Source organism: Narcine bancroftii, chromosome 3 (genome assembly GCF_036971445.1).
Source record: "Narcine bancroftii isolate sNarBan1 chromosome 3, sNarBan1.hap1, whole genome shotgun sequence".
Lineage (NCBI taxonomy): Eukaryota > Metazoa > Chordata > Chondrichthyes > Torpediniformes > Narcinidae > Narcine > Narcine bancroftii.
The window spans coordinates 234247737-234262748 of NC_091471.1; the positions used below are offsets into that span (position 1 = coordinate 234247737).

A 15012-nucleotide genomic window follows, 5' to 3' on the forward strand; every position below is an offset into this window, starting at 1 on the left:
TATCGGACCATTCACCCTTAATATTGACAGTAAAGTTAGAGGACGTCCCTCCAAGAATGTATAGATGGAGATTAAACTCCATGTTACTCAAAAGGCAGGATTTTAGAGAATTCATTGAAAGACAAATTAAAATGTATTTTGAAATAAACACGGAATCAGTGAAAGATAAGTTTGTACTATGGGATGCAATGAAAGCGTTCATTAGAGGGCAAATAATAAGTTATGTAACCAAGATGAAGAAGGACTATATCAGGAAACAGAGCAGTTGGAAAGGGAAATAGCAAATATAGAAAAAGAATTAGCAATGAAAGAAGATACAACTAAAAGAAGAGAATTGGCAGATAAAAAAATAAAATATGAAACACTACAAACATATAAGGTGGAGAAGAATATAATGAAGACAAAACAGAAATATTATAAACTGGGTGAAAAAACGCACAAAATCCTAGCATGGCAGCTTAAGACAGAACAAGCTAAGAAAATGGTATTGGCATCAAGGAAAAAAGAGAAACAAATTACATATAATCCAAAAGAAATTAAGGAAAACTTTAGAGAATTCTATGAACAATTATACCGAACTGAAAATGAAGGGAAAGAAGGGAAAATAGATGAATTTTTGACTAAAATTGAACTACCAAAACTACAAATAGAAGAACAAAATAAATTAACAGAACCATTTGGAACAGTAGAAATACAAGAGATAATAAAAAAATTACCAAATAATAAGACACCAGGAGAGGATGGATTCCCAATAGAATTCAACAAAACATTTAAAGACTTATTAATTCCGCCCCTCCTGGATGTAATCAACCAGATTGATGAAACACAAAGCTTACCAGATTCATGTAAAACAGCAATAATTACAGTAATACTAAAACAAGGGAAAGATCCACTCTCACCAGCGTCATATAGACCAATATCTTTACTAAACACAGATTATAAGATAATAGCTAAACTATTAGCAAACAGATTAGCAGAGCAGGTACCGAAAATGGTAAATTTAGACCAAACTGGATTTATCAAAAAAAGACGCACAACAGACAATATTTGTAAATTTATTAACTTAATTCATGCAGTAGAAGGAAATAAAGCACCAACAGTAGCAGTTGCTTTAGACGCAGAGAAGGCCTTTGACAGAGTAGAATGGAATTATTTATTCAAAGTATTTCAAAAATTCAGTTTACCAGAGAAGTATATTAATTGGATTAAAGCATTATTATAAGGGACCATTGGCGAAAGTGACAGTAAATGGATATATATTAAAGCAATTTAACTTAAACAGGTCAACACGGCAGGGATGCCCACTATCACCTTTATTGTTCACGTTAGCTATAGAACCACTAGCAGAAATGATAAGAACAGAAAATAATATAAAAGGGATAAAAATAAAAGACAAGGAATATAAAATCAGTTTATTTGCGGATGATGTTATAGTATACTTAACAGTACCAGAACTATCAATAAAAGAATTATATAAGAAATTGAAGGAATATGGAGAAGTGTCGGGTTACAAGATAAACGTAAATAAAAGTGAAGCAATGCCTATGAATAATGCGGATTTCTCAAAATTTAAGAAGGAATCTCCATTTAGATGGCAAATACAGGCAATAAGATACCTAGGTGTACAAATAAACAAAAATCTCGGCCAATTATATAAACTCAATTATTATCCACTAATGAAAAAAATTACAGGACGATTTAGAGCATTGGAAAGATCTACCACTAACACTAATAGGAAGGATAAACTGTATTAAAATTAACATTTTTCCAAGGATATTATACTTATTTCAGGCATTGCCAATACAACTGACAGAAAAATTCTTCAAAGAGTCAAAGAAATTAATAAGGAAATTTTTATGGAGAGGGGGGAAACCGAGGATAGCACTAGATAAATTAACAGAATGATATAAACAAGGAGGCTTACAATTGCCAAACTTTAAAAATTATTATAGAGCTGCACAATTAAGATACCTATCAGATTTTTATCAAACAAGGGAAAAACCAGACTGGACGAGATTAGAATTAGATAAAATAGGGGAAAAGATACCTGAACACATATTATATAAATGGGATGAAAAATTGGTACAACATAGAACTTCTCCAGTATTACATCATCTACTCAATATTTGGAAGAAGATTCATGTAGAAAGAAATAAAACAAATTATCAATTACCAAAACTAATATTGACGCAAAATAAGTTACTCCCTTTTACAATAGATAACCTTTCCTTTAGAGAATGGGAGAAAAAAGGGATCAAAAGAATAGAAAATTGTTTTTCAGGAAATAGATTATTATCCTTTGAACAAATGAAGGATAAATACAATATAACTCAAGATACAGTGCTGGCATATTACCAATTGAGATCCTACTTGAAGGACAAATTAGGAAGCAGTCTGAGTTTACCAGAGGGAAGTAACTTTGAATATGTGATTACAGATACAATGATAATCAAAAGATTTATAACAAATATGTATATTAAACTGCAAGAAAAGGAGAATGAGGAAACAAATGGTAAAACTAAACAAAAATGGGAACAAGATTTAAATATAAATATAAAAAAGGAAACATGGGAGAAGATATGTTCTGGAACGATGAGAAATACAATAAATACGAGGTTACGTATGATACAATATAACTGGATACACAGGCTATACATTACACCTAAAAAGTTAAATAAATGGGACCCAACAGTATCTGATAGATGTTTTCGATGTAAAAAAGAAATGGGAACAACAATTCATGCAATCTGGACATGTGCAAAAGTAGAAAAATTTTGGGAAGATCTAAACCAAATATTAAATAAAATTACAGAAAACAGTATACCAAATAATCCAGAGATCTTCCTCCTAAGTAACATAAAAAACAGAGAATTTGGACTTGATTTGGAGGATGCACAAAAAAGATTTGTTAAGATAGCTCTAGCCATAGCAAAAAAATGTATTATGTCAACCTGGAAATTGGAAGATAATTTGAAAATACAACAATGGTATATAGAAATGAATAAATGTATTCCATTAGAAAAAATAACATATAGTTTAAGAAATAATATTGAAATATTTGAACATATATGGGAGCCTTACATGAAACACAATAGCGAAAACCTACCGGGGACATTCACTACCTAAATTAACGAAAGGAGAAGGAAATGAAAAGAATTGACTCAGTGGAATTTCTTGTTTATTTTTATTGAATGACAACATTGTTTGACTGGTTTAATGTATCCTAGATTTTGTACTTTAAATGGACGGTAGGGGGGAGGTAGGGAGGGTGGGACGGGAGGAGGGATGGGGGGGAGAAAATGGCACTGTATATATTTGAAAAGGAAAAAGTATGTATCATAGTTAATGTGGTTTATGGTGTGAAAAATAAAAAAATTTAAAAAAAACATGATTGAATTTCATTATGCCACCTCTGCATACTCATCTCTGCATCATTTTTCCAAGTTATCATTATGCACTTCCTTGCTACTGCCAAGCTCAACTAAAGAAATGCATTCCAAGATTTATCCAAACGTGCTGCTAATGGATTCATATATCCTAATAAATACAACCATGGATCCACATATAAATCTATTTGAAATAAATCTCACAAAAATTTTATAATCTTTTCCCAGAAAGGTTTAACCTTTGTACAATTCCACACAGAATGAACAAAAGTACCTATCTGATCTCCACACCGAAAACACAAATCAGAGTCTCTAAAAACATACCTCTTTAACTTTTCAGGAGTTAAATATAACTGATGCAGACAATTATAATTAACGAGACAATAATGCACATTAACTAATTTTGTGACACTATGCAAACATAAATCTGACCATACTTCCTCAGCAATAGAAGTAGATAACTCTTGTTCCCATTTATCTCTTATTGCCTTCTTCATTTTTGTCTGTCACAACGAATACATTTCAGAAACAACCCTTTTCTGTCCCTTATCCATAAGCAATATTTCAAACTTCGATTGTATTGGAAATATCATTTCTCGACCAAAACTATTCATTTAAAAGATCATGTACTTGATAATAAGCAAACAATGTATTTTGTGATATCCCAAACTTCTCTCTAAGCCTATCAAATGAAAGAAATAAACCTACCTCAAAACAATCTTCAATTAATACCAAACCTTTTGAATCCCATTCTTTCAAATAAGGATTATGCATAGAAAAAGGAATCAACTGATTTTGATATAACGGAGTTTTAATTGAACATACATCCTTCGAACCTATAAATTGGTTCCACTTATTCCATACTTAGAATAAATGAATTAAAGCGGGTAACTTATATGTTTGTAAAAACAATAAATTCCATTTATATATAAAATTATGTTTTGATCTTTCCTGTACCTGATATACTTCCACATAAAAGTCCACATCGGTGGTTGATCACGATCAAACAATCTACTAATAAATTTCAATTGTGCTGCCTGATAATAATTTTGAATATATGGTGACTGAAGGCCTCCCAAATCATATGTCCACATTGATGTTTGCATTCATACTCAAGATAATTTAACTTTCCATAAAAAAGAACATATCACTTTGTTTAATTCTTTAAAAAAAATTCCCCAGTACAAGGCACGGAATTGATTGAAACAAATACTGAATACGTGGATATATATTCATTTTGATGCAATTTATCCGACCAATTATTGTCAGTGGTAAATCCTTTAAGTCAGACTGAATCTTAATTAACAAAGGTAAAGAAAACTAAGATGGCTAAAAGGGTGATAGAATTGATGGAGGAATTAAATTTGGTTGAAATATGGCGACGTATTCATCCAACCGAGAAGGATTAATCATTTTATTGTGTTCGTCATGATTTATTTTCTAGATTAGATCTTTTTCTGGTTTCAGCTAACTTACAAGGAAGGGTTGATTATGCAGAATATAAAAGTGGAGTATGGTTAGATAATTCTTTGTTGTTGATTTCTTGTGAGATTGCTGAGAAAGTTGAAAGAACTTATCGTTGGAGGTTTAATTAGATGTTACTTAGACAACCTGAATTTGTTTTGTTTCTGAGAAATCAGATTAAACTCTTTCTGAAGATGAATGAGGGATCAGTACAAAGTAAATTTACATTGTGGGATGCTTTGAAAGCATAGTTGCGAGGTCAAATTATCAGTTATATGGCTAAAGTGAAAAAGCAATATACAGTGGAACTTTTGGAGTTAGAGAGAGATTGCAGAGTTAGAGAAAACGTTTCAGGAAAATGCAACGGAAGATAATAAGATACAGTTATCTTATCTGAAACTTCATTATAATACAAAAGCATACTTATAATTACATGAGATTACTTTTGAGATCAAAACAATGTTATTATGAATTAGGGGAAAGAGCACATAAAGTATTGGCATGGCAGTTGAAAACTGAACAAACTTCCAGAACAATTAATGGAATACTTGGAAATTCAGGTGTCACTTATAAACTTAATGAAGAATTCTGTGCCTTTTACCAAGATTTATATGCATCTGAAGGGAATGTAGATATGGAACTGTTATATATAGAGAATTTAGATTAAAATGGCTTAAGTTAAAATGTGATGATTAATCATAAAAATGGAAGCCAGAACGGACAGGGAGCTTACTAGCAGCCAAGGACAAAAGGTTCAGCTGGATATGTTTTTTTAAACATATCTTTTCGTGGTCATAGTGAGAGACATGCAGGAGACAAAAGATTGATAAGAAGGGTGAGAAACAGAATTTAGTGTATGTAGAGTTCGCAGCGTACGTAACGAACGTGATAATTAAAAATGCAGTTGTACTTAGAATGCTTTTGCAATACTAACCAATTAAAACAGTATTAATAAGTAGGGGAAGGGCAAACAACAAGGGTATAAAAATCAATGCACTGTATGTATCGGGGCTTAACTGGTGAGAAGCCAGTTGAGTCCAACTCTGCAGACTTGTAAATAAAGCTTGTCGTGTCATCAGTTTTAAAGAGACTCATGTGTGAGAAGTTTTATTTCTGACAGAACAGATTGATACTTTTTTGTCTAAGTTGAATTTATTTTTATTGGAGGAGGAGGATGAAAAATGGTTTAGATACTTCATTTATGGATTTTGAACTCAAAGAGGCATTACAATCTATGCCGATTGGTGAATCACCTGGTGAGGATGGATTTACGGCAGAATTTTATAAAGAATTTCATGACTTGTTGTTTCCAATGTATATGGATGTATTGAAGCAGGTTACAGATACTGGGCTATTTCCTGAATCATTTTCAAGAGCATTGATAACAGTTATACCAAAGAAAGATAGAGACCCATTGAAGGTTGCTTCTTATTGGCCTATATGTTTATTGAATGTAGATTATAAGATTGTATCAAAAGTTTTAGCAATTAGATTGGCTAATTTTTTAACCAAAATTAGTGCTTGTGGATCAAGCAGGGTTTATTAAAAATAGGTGGTGACAAATGGTCAGATTTCTCAAGTATTTACTTTGTATAGATCAACTAGACAGAGCTGTCCATTATCGCCAGTCTTATTTGCATTAGTTATAGAACCTTTAGCCCAAGCAATTAGACAAAATACAAATATTCAAGGTATTATGATTGGACAACAAGAGTATAAAATTAATTTATTTGCAGCTGATGGGTTGATATATTTATCTAAACCTAAGAATTCATTACAACCTTTACAAGATTTGTTAAAATTTTATGGATCAATGTCAGGGTATAAGGTAAATTGGGATAAAAGTGAGATATTACCGATATCTGATGAGGATTATTCAGATTGTATGCAAATTACTAAATTTAAATGGTCAGAGAAGATTAAGTCGTGTATGTACTCTGACAAGAAAGCTGAAATCTGAAACACGCCATTTCACCCACGAGCCTGTGCATCCCAACAACACCCACTCGACCTACAACACCATTATATTTCCAACGGTGGGAGGAAACCGGAGCCCCCAGTAAAAACCCATGGGGACAATGTACAAACTCCTGACAGACAGTGTGGGATCTGAACCCTGGTCCCATTCGTTGGTGTTGTAAGAGCGGAGCGATAACCGCTGCCCTAATCGTGTTGCCATAAAACCATCGAATATTAGAGCACAGAAACAGGCCCTTTGTCCCTTCTAGTCTGTGCCCAACTATTTATTTTTGGTAGTCCCACTGACCTGCACCCAGCCCATACCTCTCCGTACCCCTCCCATCTATGTACCTGTCCAAATTCTTCGTAAATGTTAAAATTGAGCCAGCGTTCACCACCTTAGCTCTTTCCACACCCCCACCCTTCTCTGCGTGATGAAGTACGCCCTCATGTTCTTTTCTCCTTTCAACCTTATCGCGTTTCCTCTGGTTTGTATCTCACCCGCCCTCAGTGAGAAAAGCCGACCTACATTTACCCTGTCTGTCCCCCTCACCATTTTAAAACCCTCGATCAAATCTCCCCTCATTCTTCTACACTCCAGGGAATAAAGTCCCAACCTGTTTAACCTTTCCCTGTAACTCAGTTCCTGAAGTCCAGGCAACAACATCGATCAAATCTCCCCTCATTCTTCTGCACTCCAGGGAATAAAGTCCTAACCAGATTAACCTTTCCCCATAACTCAGTTCCTGGAGTCCGGGCCACATCCTCCATCAAATCTCCCCTCATTCTTCTACGCTCCAGGGAACAAAGTCCCAACCTGTTTAACCTTTCCCTGTAACTCAGACTGGGCAACATTCCAGTAAATTTTTTCTGCACTTTTTCTATCTTATTGATATCTTTCCTGTAGTTTGGTGACTAAAACTGCACACAATACTTCAAATGTGGCCTCACCAATGTCTTATATAACATCCGGGAGTCACGTGATGGAGTAGTGGCCAGACGGTGAACTCCAGCCCTCTCCAGAAAAGTCGGGAAAAACAAGAGAAAATACAAAGGCACAGAAATACAAGTTAAAGAAAAGTGAGTATAAAGGTGGAAAGAAGATGGAGACAAAAGGAGAAAAATCAAAATCAACGGAAAGAAGAGAGGAAGAGAAGACAACGGAGGAAAAAGGTGAAGGCCTTACCTGTCCGAAGAGGCCCGCTGTGGAGAGAGGACCCCACTACCTCAGGTCGGTAGAAAAAGAACTACAACAATGGCTCACAGAGCCGAGTAAAAGTGCGCAACCGCGCATGAAAAAAAACACACCGACGGGAGGGGGGACCAGCTGGGGAGTCGATCTCCACAGCCGGCAACGACAGCTGCAGAACACCTGCAGCAAGAAGAGACCACAGAAGACAATGGAAACAAGAAAGAAGAGGAGGAAAGGGCATCAAAGAAACAACAGATGGCCAACCCAGAGGAAGAAGAAGAGGAAGAGTATGGTGAAATAGATAAAGGGAAAGGCAAGGTAAAGGATATACTTGCTCTTGTTAGAGGACACATGGAGTCATTTAAAGAATGGCAAACACAGGAATTCAATGATTTAAGAAGAAGAATAAACAACACAGAAAAGAAAATAAATAAAATGGATATGACCTTAACAGAAATGGGGAAAAAAATGGACAAGATGGAAGAACGGGCAATAGCAGCAGAAATGGAGGTAGAAGACTTAAAAAAGAAATTGGAGGAATCTAATAAAAAAACTAAAGAGACACAAGAATTACTAGCCCAAAAAATAGATATAATGGAAAATTATAACAGAAGAAATAACATAAAGATAGTGGGCCTTAAGGAAGATGAAGAAGGCAAGAATATGAGGGAGTTTATAAAAGAATGGATCCCTAAGGCCCTAGGATGTCCAGAACTACAGCAAGAAATGGAAATAGAAAGGGCACATAGAGCATTGGCCCCTAAACCACAACCACAACAAAAACCAAGATCTATTGTAGTAAAATTCCTAAGATATACGACAAGAGAAAAGGTACTGGAGAAGACAATGGAAAAAGTAAGAGAGGGCAACAAACCACTGGAGTATAAAGGGCAAAAAATCTTCATTTATCCAGATATAAGCTTTGAACTCCTAAAGAAGAGAAAAGAGTTCAATACAGCAAAAGCGATTTTATGGAAGAAAGGATATAAATTTACACTGAAGCATCCTGCGGTATTGAAAATATTTATTCCAGGACAAAAAAACAGACTGTTCTCGGATCCAGAAGAAGCACGAAAATTTGCAGAACAATTACAAAAATAGACTGAGGGATGAAGACGGGTAATGAGAGCAAAAATGATCACGATTGATATGTATGTGGGTAAAGACAAAAATACACTGAGGGATGAAGACGGGTAATGAGGGTAAAAATGACCACGATTGATATGTATGCGGGTAAAGAGGTATAAGAGTGAATAGAGACAATGGGCATACGTGAAAGTATCTGTAATTAGAGGAAAACATAGATAGTATAGACAAGTATTAATAAGTGAAGGTAATGGAATAGAGAGAATAAGGAGGGAATTAAAAGAGTAACCTTTGTGACATATAAAAAGTGAAATCTTTTCTGGGGGGGGCTGGGTGGGGGAAAAGAGCAGTCACTGCAAAATCAGTTGACGCTTGCGAGTGGATTCGCAAATCCAAATGGAGAGGGGAGATGTGGTTGTCCGACAAGGGATAAAGGACAACTCAGGAGGGGGAGGGGAGATTGGGGATAAAGAAGATAGAAATAGGAGAATAAGGAAAATGTTAGATGTTGTAGGAATGTTGTCTGGTAAAGAGTTGAAAATAAGAAAACAGAAATGGAAAAGGAGGAAAGGTAATGATGGAAAAACCGAAATAGAAGATAAACAAAATATAAAATGGCTATGCTGAACTATATGACTCTAAATATTAATGGAATACATAACCAAATTAAAAGGAAGAAACTACTAAATTTACTGAAAAAGGAAAAAATAGATATAGCATTTGTCCAAGAAACACACTTAACTGAATTGGAGCACAAGAAATTAAAGAGAGATTGGGTAGGACATGTAACAGCAGCATCGTATAATTCAAAAGCAAGAGGAGTGGCTATATTAATTAGCAAAAATGTGCCATTTAAAATAGAAGAGGAAATAATAGATCCAGCAGGGAGATATGTTATGATAAAATGTCAGATATATTCGGAGCCTTGGAATCTACTTAATATATATTCACCAAACGAAGAAGATCAAAAGTTTATGCAAGATATCTTTTTGAAGGTAGCTAATACGCAAGGGAACATACTAATAGGAGGGGATTTCAATCTGAATTTGGATCCAAATATGGATAAAACGGGGAAAAAAATTAACAGGAAGAACAAAGTAACCAAATTTATAATTAAATCAATGCAAGAAATGAAACTTGTGGACATATGGAGGAAACAAAACCCAAAAGAAAAGGAATACTCATACTACTCGACTAGACATAAAACATACTCAAGGATAGACCTATTCCTGTTATCAGCCCACATTCAAGGGAGAGTTAGGAAAACGGAATATAAAGCTAGACTATTATCGGACCACTCACCCCTGTTATTGGCAATAGAGCTAGAGGACATCCCTCCAAGAATGTATAGATGGAGATTAAACCCCATGCTACTTAAAAGACAGGATTTTAGAGAATTTATTGAAAAACAATTAAAAATGTACTTTGAAGTAAATACGGAATCAGTGGAAGATAAGTTTATACTATGGGACGCAATGAAAGCATTCATTAGAGGACAAATAATAAGTTATGCAACCAAGATGAAGAAGGACTATAATCAGGAAACAGAGCAGTTGGAAAGGGAAATAATAAACATAGAAAAAAAATTAGCAAAAAAGGAAGATACAACCAAAAGAAGAGAATTGGCGGATAAAAAAATAAAATATGAAACATTACAAACATATAAGGTGGAGAAGAATATAATGAAGACAAAACAGAAATATTATGAACTAGGTGAAAAAACACACAAAATCTTAGCATGGCAGCTTAAGACAGAGCAAACTAAGAAAATGGTATTGGCAACAAGGAAAAAAGACAAACAAATTACATATAATCCAAAAGAAATTAAGGAAAACTTCAGAGAATTCTATGAACAATTATACCGAACTGAAAACGAAGGGAAAGAAGGGAAAATAGATGAATTTTTGACTAAAATTGAACTACCAAAACTACAAATAGAGGAACAAATTAAATTAACAGAACCATTTGGAACAGTAGAAATACAAGAGATAATAAAAAATTTACCAAATAATAAGACACCAGGAGAGGATGGACTCCCAATAGAATTCTACAAAACATTTAAAGATCTAATAATACCGCCCCTCCTGGATGTAATCAACCAGATTGATGAGACACAAAACTTACCAGATACATGTAAAACAGCAATAATTACAGTGATACTAAAACAAGGGAAAGATCCACTCTCACCAGCGTCATATAGACCAATATCTCTGCTAAACACAGATTATAAGATAATAGCTAAACTATTAGCAAACAGATTAGCAGAACAGGTACCGAAAATGGTAAATTTAGACCAAACTGGATTTATCAAAAAAAGACGCACAACAGACAATATTTGTAAATTTATTAACTTAATTCATGCAGTAGAAGGAAATAAAGCACCGGCAGTAGCAGTTGCTTTAGACGCAGAGAAGGCCTTCGACAGAGTAGAATGGAATTACTTGTTCAAAGTATTGCAAAAAATCAGTTTACCGGAGAAGTATATTAATTGGATTAAAGCATTATATGAGGGACCGTTAGCGAAAGTGACAGTAAATGGACATGTATCAAAGCAATTTAACTTAAGCAGGTCAACGCGACAGGGATGCCCACTATCACCATTATTGTTTGCGCTAGCTATAGAACCACTAGCAGAATCGATAAGAATAGATAATAATATAAAAGGAATAAAAATAAAAGACAGGGAATATAAAATCAGTCTATTTGCGGATGATGTGATAGTGTACTTAACAGAACCAGAACTATCAATAAAAGAACTATATAGGAAATTGAAGGAATATGGAGAAGTGTCGGGATACAAGATAAACGTAAATAAAAGTGAAGCAATGCCTATGAATAACGCGGATTTCTCAAAATTTAAGGATGAATCCCCATTCAGATGGCAAATGCAGGCAATAAGATACCTAGGTGTGCAAATAAACAAAAATCTAGGCCAATTATATAAACTCAATTACAATCCACTAATGAAAAAATTACAGGACGATTTAGAGCATTGGAAAGAGCTACCACTAACACTGATAGGAAGGATAAACTGTATTAAAATGAACATTTTTCCAAGGATACTATACTTATTTCAGGCATTGCCAATACAACTGACAGAAAAATTCTTCAAAGAGTTAAAGAAAATAATAAGGAGATTTTTATGGAGAGGGGGGAAACCGAGGATAGCATTAGATAAATTAACAGAATGGTATAAACAAGGAGGCTTACAATTGCCAAACTTCAAAAATTATTATAGAGCCGCACAATTAAGGTACCTATCAGATTTTTATCAAACAAGGGAAAAACCAGACTGGACGAGACTAGAATTAGATAAAATAGGGGAAAAGATACCTGAACACATATTATATAAATGGGACGAAAAATTGGTACAACATAGAACTTCTCCAGTATTACACCATCTCCTCAATATATGGAAGAAGATTCATGTAGAAAGAAATAAAACAAATTATCAAATACCAAAACTAATATTGACGCAAAATAAGCTACTCCCTTTTACAATAGACAACCTTTCCTTTAGAAAATGGGAAAAAAAAGGGATTAAAAGAATAGAAAATTGTTTTTCAGGAAGTAGATTCTTATCCTTTGAACAAATGAGAGATAAGTACAATATAACTGGAGATACAGCGCTGGCATATTACCAACTGAGATCCTACTTGAAAGATAAATTAGGAAGCAATTTGAGTTTACCAGAGGGAAGTAACCTTGAATATGTGATTACAGATACAATGTTAATCAAAAGATTTATAACAAATATGTATATCAAACTGCAAGAAAAGGAGAATGAGGAAACAAATGATAAAACTAAACAAAAATGGGAACAAGATTTAAATATAAAGATAAAAAAGGAAACATGTGAGAAATTATGTTCTGGAACGATGAGAAATACAATAAATACGAGGCTGCGTATGATACAATATAATTGGTTACCAGACTATACATTACACCGCAAAAGTTAAATAAATGGGACCCAACAGTATCTGATAGATGTTTTCGATGTAAAAAAGAAAGGGGAACAACAATTCATGCAATCTGGACATGTGAGAGAGTAGAAAAATTTTGGGATGATCTCAATCAGATATTAAATAAAATAACAGAAAACAATATACCAAAGAATCCAGAGATCTTTCTCCTAAGTAACATAAAAAATAAAGAATTTGGAATTGTCTTGGAAGATGCACAAAAAAGATTTGTCAAGATAGCCCTAGCCGTAGCAAAAAAATGTATTATGTCAACCTGGAAATTGGAAGATAATTTGAAAATACAACAATGGTATATAGAAATGAATAAATGTATTCCATTAGAAAAAATAACATATAGTTTAAGAAATAATATTGAAATATTCGAACAAGTATGGGAGCCTTACATTAAATACAATAGCGAAAGCCTACCAGGAACAAACATTACCTAAGTTGATGGAAGGAGAAGAAAAGAAAAGAATGGACTCAGTAGAATTTCTGGTGTATTTTTGTTGAATGACAACATTGTCTGACTGAATTAATGCAACCTAGATTGTATACCTAAAATGGATGAGGGGGGGGTTGGGGGGGTGGCTTGGGAGGAGGGAGGGGGGGGAGAAAAAGTCACTGTAAATGTGTGGAAAAGAAAAAGTGTATATCATGGCTATTGTGATTTATGGTGTGAAAAATAAAAAATTTTTTAAAAAAAAAATGTCTTATATAACATCCCAACTCCTGTACTCAATACTTTGATTTATGAATGCCAAGTTGCCAAAAGCTCTCTTTACAATCTTGTCTACCTGTGATGCCACTTTCAGGGAATTATGTATCTGTATTCCCAATCTCTCTGTTCTACCACACTCCTCTGTGCCAAACTGTTTACTGAGTATGTCCCACCCTGGTTTGTCCTTCCCAAATGCAACACCTCACACTTCTCTGCATTAAATTCCATCAACCATTTTTCAGCCCATTCTCCCAGCAGGTCCAGATCCTTCCACAAGCTTTAAAAATCTTCTTCACTGTCCACAACGCCTCCGATCTCAGTGTTGACGCCCAAGTGAAACATGGAAGTCTGCTGACACCGGGATTGCAGTCAAAACCCACTGAGGTGCTGGAGCAGCTCAGCTGGTCCCGCCGCATCTACAGGAGGTAAAGATATATGGGCCGATGTGTCGGGCCTGAGCCCTTCTTCAAGGTATAAGCAAAGAACAGAAAGGCGTCTGGATAAAAGAATGGCAGAGTTCAGACTGACCACCAAGAGGTGCTAATTGGATAGGATAAGAGGAGAGATGAAAATTGATTTTGGTGCTGTTAAAGGAGACAGAGGGAAAGAGGAAAGAGAAAGAGAGAGAGCGCACACGCTTGGTGAAGGGCAACAGGGGAGGAAGAAGAGGGAGGTCAGAGAAGTCGACATTAATGCCATCAGATCAGAGGGTACCCAGGCGGGTGTTCTCCCTCCAATTTGCGGGTAGTCTCAGTATGACAGTTCACGGGACCGTGGACAGATGGATATGGGACGGGGTACCAAAATCAGGAAACCTGGTTGCAGGGTTGGATACATGACTTTCACAAGCGAGACGAATTCAAAACAACAGATAAGGTCTGGGAGCAACTTGCTCAAGACATATCAACTCTTGCTCAAGAGTACGACACAGCATCACGTACAATTCTGTGGGCATGGCAGAATTCCCACTCATTAGGTGTGCAAAAAGTAAGCTGTACACAGTGTGAACATGTAAACAAATAAAAGAAATGTAAACATACTGACTGTGCAAGAGAGGAAATTTTTAAAAAATCAACCAAGTGCACAAGCCCTTAAATGAGTCCTCGATTGAATTTGTTGTCGAGGAGTCTGATGGTGGAGGGAAAACAGATGGATATTAAGGAGGAGGAGGTTCTTGCTGCCTTACAGCAAATAAAGGGAGATAAATCCACCCCCCCCCCCACCCGGGCCGGACATGAGTTT

At 35.1% G+C, this 15012-nt stretch overlaps 1 protein-coding gene across 8 annotated transcripts in view; it reads right to left on the bottom strand.

The window, feature by feature from the left end:
* LOC138758299 (scavenger receptor cysteine-rich type 1 protein M130-like) overlaps positions 1-15012 on the bottom strand; it is an 80141-nt gene that overhangs the window by 33134 nt on the left and 31995 nt on the right. The gene's annotated exons all lie outside the window — the stretch shown is intronic.